At 44.7% G+C, this 10,662-nt stretch overlaps 1 non-coding gene across 1 annotated transcript; it reads right to left on the bottom strand.

Moving 5' to 3' along the window:
• Positions 1–301: 301 nt before the first annotated feature.
• TRNAA-UGC (transfer RNA alanine (anticodon UGC)) lies at positions 302–373 on the bottom strand. Its single transcript has one exon. It is a non-coding gene; the product is annotated as a tRNA-Ala (tRNA).
• Between the last annotated feature and the right edge of the window lie 10,289 nt (positions 374–10,662).

Here is a 10,662-nt window from a genome sequence, read left to right as displayed (position 1 = left end):
TGTTTTGTGATATCATATTTTTACTTGATGTTTGAATGCAGTGTGTGAACTGCCCAGAGAACAATTTGTTATGGAGTGGCTAATAAGTACAGTTTATTACTATTTTCCATATTCAATGACAGAATAAAATCAAGGACTAGGAAGCCTGGCTGCAAGAAGACTAAGATACTGAGGATGTGTTTAGTCAAAACAAACAAACAAACAAACAAACAAACAAACAAACAAACAAACAAACAAACACCTACACTGGCTGGCAGCAGCTTCTCCAAGGATTCAGGCAGGAGTCTTTCCCATCCCGACCTGGAGATGCCAGGGCTTGAACCTGGGACCTTCTGCATGCAAAGCAGATGCTCTTCCACTGAGCCCCATCCCCATGTATGGCCCCATCTTTCCCAGCTGTTCTTTATGAAAAAATCAACTCAAGGAAATTTATTTGGGGGTCATTCAGAGTCACCAACAATTTCTGGAAGGCCTTTTGGGTTTCCTTGTCAGCTACCATATGGACTCTGCGTTTCTGCATGAGTGCTGTGTAGAATCTCTGTTGCCTGTGACTTTCTATGGGGGAGATGCAGTCTTTTCAGTGACAGGCTTGTTGGCAGTGGTGAGGGAAAACAAGCACAAATAAGGCTGAGTGGGGGGAACAAATGCATACCAATGGCATCTCAAGCCATGCTTCAACTGTATACATTGTTGAAATAACTAAAAATAAAGAGTAGCTTGAGGCAGTAAAGCGGGTTGCACTTGGAGTCTTGATGAAAACCGTATGGTTTGACTTTTCAGCAGCCCTACATTTAGGCTACTTCTCATGCCACACAACATGATGAATAGGGTGTTTTAAAGGTTGGTGATTTTACTTTATGTCTCAGAAGAATGCAAATCTAATATAAATTTTCTCTAAACATACATTTAGGACTGAAAAATGTGTGATGATGAAACGATTTCCTTAAGGGCAGATGGGAGATATCATTTAATTCCTTATATAAAACTAATAGCACAAAGATAGAGTTGAATTCCCTGTTTGGAGCATCTCAGTGCTGCATTCTAAATGAAAGCATTGCAGGCCGGTCGTTTGGACTTTTTAATCTAGTTCTGGTATGATAGCCCCTAAACAGAAGTCTTGCATATAAGCCACTGTCGGAAGACAAACAGCAAATGACATAAAAGTCCATCCTCCTATTTTAAAAGGAGGCACAAGGAGACAATAGATACAAAGCCAAGACAGCCCAGGAGACTTTTCTTTCTGCCTTTCATGGAACTTCAAATAACTATCGTCAAGAAACAGTCTTGTGTTCATGAACACCAAAGGAGGGGGCAGAGAGGAAAACAGCCTAGTCCCTTCCCTTTCTGCAAGTGTCCACTGTGCAGTGCCTTGATGTAGGAATTTATGTGCTCGTGGAGAAGTTCCGAGAGGATATTCATGCAACCTAGAGGGGGGAAATTCCTTTCTGGATGCTCCTGGCATGAATATAGATTTCCACTACATAAAAATCAGATTTAAATAGCTGATCAGGATGTTGCACGTCTAGGAAAGGTGCAAGATATACATTTAGTGAAAAGATAGTCGTAAACCTAGTTTGCATGCTGAGAGAACATCTGGCAGCTTATTGCCACCATTGTTTATCAACTGCTTGTTTCGGTCAATCTCATGCAAAGAACGTGGGCCAGAGATGGGATAAAGATACCACAGAAATGCAGACCATGCCATTTCAGAAATCCATCACAAAATTAGTACCAAGCTCCATCTTCTCACAGCGAGACAGCTGGTGGTGTCTCCAGCAGGTATCTGCTAAGCTTTTCAGGGGCAGGAACTTCTTTTCTGGCACAGTTTTGTTCATTGCTTGCCACAGAGAACTATAAGCCATTGTCTTAGGAAGCTGTAAGCCATTATACTGGAGGTATCTGAACACAGGTACATATTTTGGTGTGGATGATTGTACTTATGTTCATTCTCAAAGTGACCAGGGGTACAAGGCATGTGAGGTACAGATATGAAATGGACTACCATATGTGTCCTGAACATAATGGCAGCCTGACTATCAGTTCATTCATTTAGATCTGTACACTCATAGACTGTTGAGATGGGCCCCTTGTGGGGAGACCCACGCACTGGACTACCCTGCAGATTATTGTAACACAGAATCTTTGGGCCTGCCATAGCCGTGCTTTACTGCCAGGGCCGTCATTAGTGGGGTGCGGGGCTGGGGGCAAATCAGCCTCCTTAACATTTCATACCATTACAGAATCATACTGATTGAGGACATACAGCGTAAATCATGTGAGTGAGGGTTTTGGACATGTCCAACCAGCTTGGACATATAATGCATTTCTAAAGAAAATAAAATAAAAAGCACAACACATGCTTCACAGTTCTCAGACCTTCTGGGATGCAAATCAACTTGAGCATAGCACATTCATAAATAAATAAACAAACAAATAAATAATATATTGTTTGTTCCAGAAGTTTTTGTAATTTTCTGCCATCAAACAAACCACTTATAGGACTTTTTGGATGGGTTTTTAAAACACACCCACACCCCAACAATTTGTCCAATCCACTTCAATTTAAATATACATATTCCTCCCACCCTGCCATACATCTCTGCTCAATACCAAAGCCCTATGCCAAGTCATTCCGGGCAGGTGATCTAAAGGCTGGGGCAGAAAGGAGGGCATTTTACCCTTTTTGATGAAGGCAAAGGGCAGATTCTTTCATATGGGGTGGAATGATGGTCTAAGGGGATCTTCATTTCCAGACATTCTTGTAATTTTCTGCCTTGAAGCAAGCCACTTATAGGACTTTTTGGATGTGGTTTTTTCCAAATTAAAGAAAAAATAAAAATAAAAACCAACAATTTGTCCAATCCACTTCAATTTAAAGATACTTATTCCTCCCATCCTGCCCTACATCTCTGCTCAATACCAAAGCCCTATGGCAAGCCAATCCCTACATATTCAGGGGGGGATAACCACAAAAAGGAAATCACATCATACCTCTGTTACTAAGGCTGGGCTTGGCAGAGAGTCTTCAGAGAGCTCTGGTGCTGGACACTCTCTGCCTGCCTGCCTGCCTGCCTCCTTCCTTCCTTCCTTCCTTCCTTCCTCAGCTTCAGGCTTCAGCGAGGCCTGCATGGAGGCCTCTCTAGAAGCCCCATCCTCCCACCAAACAGCTGAGAGGCAGGGAGAGACAGAACTCTAGCAGCTTGACTTGGAGCCTTTCAAGCTGCACACAGACACAAAGATCAGCTCTGGGGAAAGATAAGTGGCTTGGACTGGGGGAGAGAGGAAGGCAGGCTGCACTGCGGTGTGCCAAGAGTGGGGTCAGTGCCAGCGCGGGGCTTGGGGCAATTGCCCTGGTCGCCCCGCCCTAAGGACGGCCCTGTTTACTGCCTGAGACCTTTTAGATTCCAAAGCAAAACTCTAGAACAGCACTGTTCCAGCCTTCCTGCTGTTTTTGGACTGCACCTCCCATTATCCCCAACCACAGTGGCCAATAGTCAGATATGATGGGAGTTGTAGCCTTCCATCATACCTGGCACATCTGTAGGAGGGTTAATATTGTGTAGCCTTGCCCTAGAGCCTTTGAAGTTGGGCCATTCACTACATGGGCTTGCCATGGGCTTAACCCTGCAACTGACTGCCTGGAAAACCTAGTGTTCCTCTTTGCTAACTGTGAGTATGTGATGTGCCATAGACACTGAAAACTGATGCCAGGCTAGCACCTTGCTGCTCTTCTTGCCAACACTTTAGCAACACTTTTGCGAAGGGATCCTAAATCTTCCCTGGTGGAAGTTGTCTTTTTTGGCACCTAGTACAAATCAGGAAGTATGGAGAGATATCCAACTGCTCTCAATTCTCTCCTTTCCCCCCTCCCTTCCTCTACCGAAATTCCAAAGCTGGCCAAATGCTAAGCTATGAGAGACATCATTGCAGCACTTTCCCTCCCACCTTAGCTAGTCCCTGGAGCTACTTTCAGGCCCTCGGCAAAGGCAATTGTATCAGGGTTGCCAAATAGCACCATTTACCTTGTTCCTGTGCTCTTTCAATAAACATTATTTCTTTGTCTCAGAAGCCTTGCCTCTGAGTCTGTTGCTCCTCTTGGGTACCCTAAGACTGGCATTCACCTGTGTCCAAAGAGTCTGTTTGCTACTCACACTTGCAGATCCAGTTTTGAGTTAAATTCTTCCAAGTCAGTCTCAAGGCATAGATATACACATGTGTGTAGTATACACGTGTGTGAGTGAGTATGGAAACAGAGTTACACATTCCTAAGTACTTTTAAGAATAGAGACATTTTTCCTAAAAGAAAGTTAGTTAAATAAGATCTTGTTCATAAAAACCATACAAATTCAATGTGCCTTGATTCCTGTTCACTGAGCACATTAAAATGCCTTAAAAACAGAAGACTAAAATATTATGAGAGATGCAGTATATGTTTAGTTTTTATTTAGACCACTTTGCTAATAAGAACACAAATAAAGAGTGAATTTACAAGCTGTGCTAAATATGGTGCGAAACAGTCTTATCCTGTGGTTCTGAGTGCTGAATCACAGACAAAGAGAATCACACAGCACAAAGGCAATCAGAAAGGCAAGATGAATCACACACTACAGGCAAAGATATGTCTATCACATCTCCTTCTGTTGCCTCTCTTCACCCTTAAGGTGATGCATTGGGTAAGGATGCCAGTTAACACATTTAAAGGAATTTCTTAGAAAAAAACACTCGAAAGGGAGTAAGAACAAACAAAAGGTCAAACTAGATTAGGATCCTATCATAATATACTCAACTGTTCTCTTTTCCTGGAACCAGAATAACAGCATACTGAACAAAATAATTATAACTATAGCCTTAGTAGTAGGCTTACAGGGCTCAGTTCTGCAAGTTGTGATCACACACTAACATGACAGAGTATTCATACCACTGTTTCACATTAAATCTAGCCTGAGCCACATTAATAATTCTGTGACACTATCAAGGGGCCCCTATGCTTTCTGTTTTTATGACATGATGTCCCAGTATCCATGTGAGTAATTTGTCTTTGATCATTGATGGATTTCCCCCCCTCCAGGTGTGTCTGTTTGACTATGCAATTTCTCATCTCTGGCCTAATATTCTGCTTGTCTTTATCTAGGAGAGCAAATCTGAATGATAATCTGAAAGTTGTGAGGACAAATTGGCACTAATTTTATGATGTGATTAATACAAGTTGACTCAACATCCTGAAGAAACCAACGCCACTACCTTGGGAAATATATTTCTGCACCAATTATTCCTAGGTGTTATTTCTGATTAATTATGCTCTCACTCCATTAGATAACTGATGGGCAACTTTGCATCTGTCTTTATGCTTTGGATTTTACAAAGACAACTTTATTGAAAAATTCATAGGAAGTGAAGAGCCCTATGGATACTGTGTACAAAATCCTAGTGCAATGTCATCTAGATCGTTGGTTCTATAAAGCCAAGTTTGTTGGGCTGCAGAAAGATTCCATAGAGCTGAAACCAAACTTAGAGGTGCTTCACACGATCGGTGTGAAGCGCCAGAGTGGTTTCTGTGGGGAGAGCGGGCTTAGCCCACTCTCTCAGCAGACGAGCAGCCACTCATAGCTGGGCTGCCGAATTGGCTGCAAACATGACTGCTGGCTCCATCACAGAGCTGACAGGGGTGGCAGAGATCAGGGGTGCGCGGCCTTCAGAAGGGCATCCTGGAGAGACCTCCAAACCTGGGAGGCAGCCTCCCAGCAGGGGTTTCTTCATGTGTCGCTATGGCGCAGAGCCACGCTGTTGCGGCACACGATCAGAAAACCTAGGTTAGCGGGGCACTCGCTTCACTAACCTGGGCTAAGGGGAGGGCAACTTTGGTGGGCTAACCACCAGAGAACCACTGGGCTCTCCCATGAGCCTGCTGGTTCTCACGATGGGGAAAAACCGGGCTGGACTTCATTAGCCCAGTTTCCCCCCATCGTGAGACTAGCCTCCTAGAATAACTTGAATTAAGAATAACATTTCTCTAGTTTGGCTACAACTGTCTCTCTTTACCAGGAAGAGTTCCTGTATTCTGGAATCTGTCCCATGGTCCCAGTTTTTGCCGTTTGGGGACAATGTTCTCTCTAATTTTGTTCATCTGTGTGCGGAATGAGACTTGTTCTGGGTGGCAGTTTCAAGGCAGTGTGTGCGCACATATAATCAGAGTGGGACCTTCCTGATTAATTCTGAGTGGGATATAAAATTAACGGAAAGGACATCCAAAACTGTGTGAGTGTATGCACATGGACACACCTTAGAGGGAACACTGCTTGGGGATGCATTGTTCAACTTTTTTCATGAGCTGTTATTCTTTAGGATTCAGCTCCCTGCTCAGAATCTCCAGAAATTAAATCACCATGTAGGAGTGTGGATGCAACATGTCTGAGCATAGATGAATACACTATGGCTGCCTTAACGCCAACCACGGGTTGATGATTCTGAGGTTAAATCCTGAAACCAGCAATCGTTCCACAGACGATCTTTCAACTCAGATCAGAAAACCTCCAGTTATAGGAGCCTCTCCCTCTCCCTGATCCGACGTAGCAGTATCCTGGCAAGCTCTGTAGAGCTTGCGTTGCCAGACTGCAGGCACGGCATCAGCACGAAGCAGGGCGGCAGCCATTAGCCATGAACTTCAAGAAGGTGTGCCCAGTGAAATCATGCCTTTTTGGCATGGATCACTCGCCCTCAGTAGGGAAAGGGCATTTAAACTCTTTTCCTCACAAGACTTGTGCTGCTGCCCTGCTGCTGCCAGCATGGTGTAGTGGTTAGAGTGCTGGACTAGGACCGGGGAGACCCGAGTTCAAATCCCCATTCAGCCATGAGACTTGCTGGGTGACTCTGGGCCAGTCACTTCTCTCTCAGCCTAACTTACTTCACAGGGTTGTTGTGAGGAGAAACTTAAGTATGTAGTACACCGCTCTGGGCTCCTTGGAGGAAGAGAGGGATATAATTCTTTTTTAAAAAGAGCCCTGCAACTGAACAGTCTCACACAAACACAAGCACAATTATTGGCAATGGGGGTGGTGGTGGAGTGGGGTACTCTTTTTATGTTACTCCAGGAAGGGACCATGATGACTTCCTAGGAAGGAATATGTATATGAGGGTGGGCAAAGGATCCTTGGGTCTGGTCCACTGTGACAAAGGATGCTTTTGTGATGGCAGACTTGTTCAAAGCAGTCCAGGAACCCTCAACACACTTCTGCCCCTGTGCCAGCTTGCTTGCCATGGATTAGCTCTCTCGTGAGAGGGCCAGTCCACTGGGGAGGACCAGAGGCTCCATGAGCTTTGGATCTCCATCGGACTGTGCCCTAATGAGCTAGGGCATCCACCTATAGGGGGCCTCGCTGATTTGGGGCCCCCAGTAGATCCATTTAAAAAATGAACTCATACTCCTCTTCTTCCCTCTACACTCAACCACTACAGACTCCCAAGGAGTCCAGGCCACTCAATATGTCTGGCCATTTCCCTGTGGGCTCAGTTTTGCAAGATCGGTGATGCCTCCTAGAACACATTCAAAATTCCCTGTCTGGGACTGGTGTTGTGGTGTATGCAGATCGGCCACTGTGGTGAATTGTGGGTGAGGTGAGCCCTTATTTTCAGTGATCCCTGGCGTTTCTGTACAAAAAATACAGGAGAGCCACTCAAGAATTCCAGGGGTTGCCTTTCAACCTAGACCCCGGGTGTCACTTCCTGGCATGTGTTAACTTTGTCAGGAAACAACCGGGTTGCCTGCTTCATGGTGCCATGAGACTACATGTGCTTGTGAAAATACACTTGATTTGTGGAGACCTCTCCACAAAGTGCCTGTCTTTTCATCCCATCCCCCTTTTCTGCAGATTGCCCAAGGGAGGAACATGAGACACCGTGGAAAGCAGGCATCCCCCAACGGGGCCTTTCCCGTTTACATGTTTTGAAGCTTAGAAAAGAAGTTTTGAAGCTTAGAGTTGCAACGGAGTCATTTATGTTAATTTGGGATCCCTTTATAAACTTTAATATCCGACAAGGATATTCCCAATGTCTGGATTTGATTTGTGAAGAAGCTTCACAAGCTTCTTTGTGAAGAAACTTGTGAAGCTTTATGTGTCCAGTGTAATCAAGTGTTTATGTGTCCAGTGTAATCAACCAAGTGTTGACCAGGCGCAATCAAATGTCAATCATTGCCGCCGAACTTTCTTAGAACTGTTAACATATTTAGAATGTTTCCTCTTTAGTACTTGCTTAAAGAAATACTATGATACTGTACTTTTTTCTTCTTCTTTATGTTTCAATAAAATTGGTGAATTTTTTTTTAAAAAAGACATGGCAAATGTGGTGTCCCCGGGCAACAGCTGGAGGAGCACAGAGACAGTAGGGGGCGGGGCAAGTGCTAAGAGAGGCAGCAAGTAAGAAGTATGACAGGCATAGAGCTGGCTGTTTCTGAGCTGGTCTGAGATACCCCCCTCTATGGTTTTGGCAGTAGTCAGCACAAAACCAAGTTTACTGCAGCAGCAGCAGCAGAATTTGGATGACACAATGCCACCTTCAAACCTCAGGTTGGAGCAGTGAAACTCACTACAAACAGAAGGTTCAGGTCATGGTTTGTGGAGGGAAATCTCATGTCACTCTCATAATGAAACTGTGGGTTCACACATTTGGACGACCATGAAATGGAACTTCTTTCTCATTCACTTCTGGTTTAATGTTATGTGCAAAGGCAGCTTCTGTAGTGCACAGCACCTAGCAGATGGAATCCAGTCTTCATTGGGGTTTGCCTTCTGTATGCAAGGTTAATTGTGATGAAAACCAGAGTATGCAGGTGCGTGAAAGAATATCTGTGCTGGGAAGGGTTCTCCAGTAATCCTGGCAATAATTTCAATGGGTACCCCACGTCAATGGGTGCCCACATCACTGATCATCTCCTTTGTGATGGGGAGAACATTACTTCACTGTCTTATCTACTTTCTCCCTGCTTGGCATAATCAGCTGGTTAACATGCTGTTATCTGCTGTGAGGGGAGTTTAGAATTCACTTCTGAGTTCAGAGTGACCTCTGGAATTAACTTGCTATAGTTAACTCTGGAGTCTACTTAGCTGGAACCCCTGGCCTAGGAGGGTGTGTGTGGATCTAATCCCCATTCCAATTTGTGTTGTTTACATCCAAATCTAGGGGCAACTAGCCCACAATCAACTAAGTAACTTGTCCCCATGTGTACTGTAAACTGAGAGCTCAAGTTGTGGTGCAGCTCCTGAACATATCCAAAGTGCAGTCTCCGAGCCTGGAGATGCAACTGCAAAGAGGGAGGCTCTGGGGAGCCAGGCAAAATAAGCATAACTGGTAACATTTACTTGTTGCTCATTATACATCTGAAACCAGAACAAATATCATTGCCATTTTTTGGAATTCAGTTTGTAGAAAAGCACTTACTGAAAACAAAATGAAAATTTCTGGAATATACCAGTTCTAGCTATTTGAAATCTGCAGAGATCTGTTAGAAACTTGACAAAACCCATCAGAGGCCTAGGGACCCAAGAAACAATCCACACAGCCCTGGTAGTGCCTTGAAATATTGTTGTTCTGGGGATTCAGATTGACTTTGGAAATGGCACATCACTATTATATTCTAACACACCAAATTGTAGCTTACTGTGGCATACAGTCACATTACCTGTGACTGAGTGTATGCAATCAAGTTATCACTTGGTAAGTCATTGAGGCGAATCTCATGATCAGTGAGACTCACCTCTAGGGAGGTTGCGGGGAGAGTGGGCTTAGCCCACTCTCCCTGCAGACGAGCAGGCAGGAAGACACAACTGCCGGCTCCGTTATGGAGCCGGTGGGGGCTACAGGGATTGGGGGACATGCGGCACCCGGAAGTTCCAGGATGCCCCATGCAAGCACGCAAGGCATCCCCGAGAGACGCCAGAGCCCAGGAGGTTCCTTGCAGCCTCCCGGCCAGGGGTCTCTTCATGTGTTGCCATGGCGCAGAGCTGTGCCGCAGCAACACACAACTGAAAAACCCAGGTTAGCAGCGCTCTCGCTCTGCTAACCTGATCTAAGGGCAGGGGAAATTAGTGGAGTTTGTTGCCGGGAGACGCGCGGCTCCCGTTGCAACACACTACTGCCAAAAAGTGGGCTAGGCTCCCTTGGCCCACTTTTTGGCAGTCGTGAGAATTGCCTTAATGCTTGCATTCATCCCCAATAAAGCGGTAACATGACTGATCCACTGCATCAAGTTCAATTTTTCTCAGTATTCTCAGACATTTTTCATGTCACCAAACTACTTATTTTATTCAACTAATCAAAAAGAGTTGTCCAGCTGTGACAAAGAGTTGTTGATAAGGCACCATAATGCATCTCCTGACATGTTTTCTTTTGCTAAAATCAGCCCTCTGGGGCCCTGATTGGATTCAGGGCCATTGTTCTATGGGGAAAAGAGGGTCTCACGCTATTGAATACTCACTCTATATCTGTTTGTCTAAATTGGCCCCACCCCACACTTATTATTTGTGGAGATGAAAATGTGCAGTGACATATATTCTGCCAGTATGTTTCCATAGGTTCCTGAAACCATGGGGAAGAAAACCGGGAAACACTACAGAATGAAAGGGTACATCCCTACCTTTCCTCTTTATTTTTTCCAGCCTATTTTCCTTA

This window comes from Hemicordylus capensis, chromosome 1, assembly GCF_027244095.1.
Source record: "Hemicordylus capensis ecotype Gifberg chromosome 1, rHemCap1.1.pri, whole genome shotgun sequence".
In the NCBI taxonomy this organism is placed as follows: domain Eukaryota; kingdom Metazoa; phylum Chordata; class Lepidosauria; order Squamata; family Cordylidae; genus Hemicordylus; species Hemicordylus capensis.
Note: the sequence above shows the minus strand (reverse complement) of the source record. Positions and strands in the feature narration are given on the sequence as shown.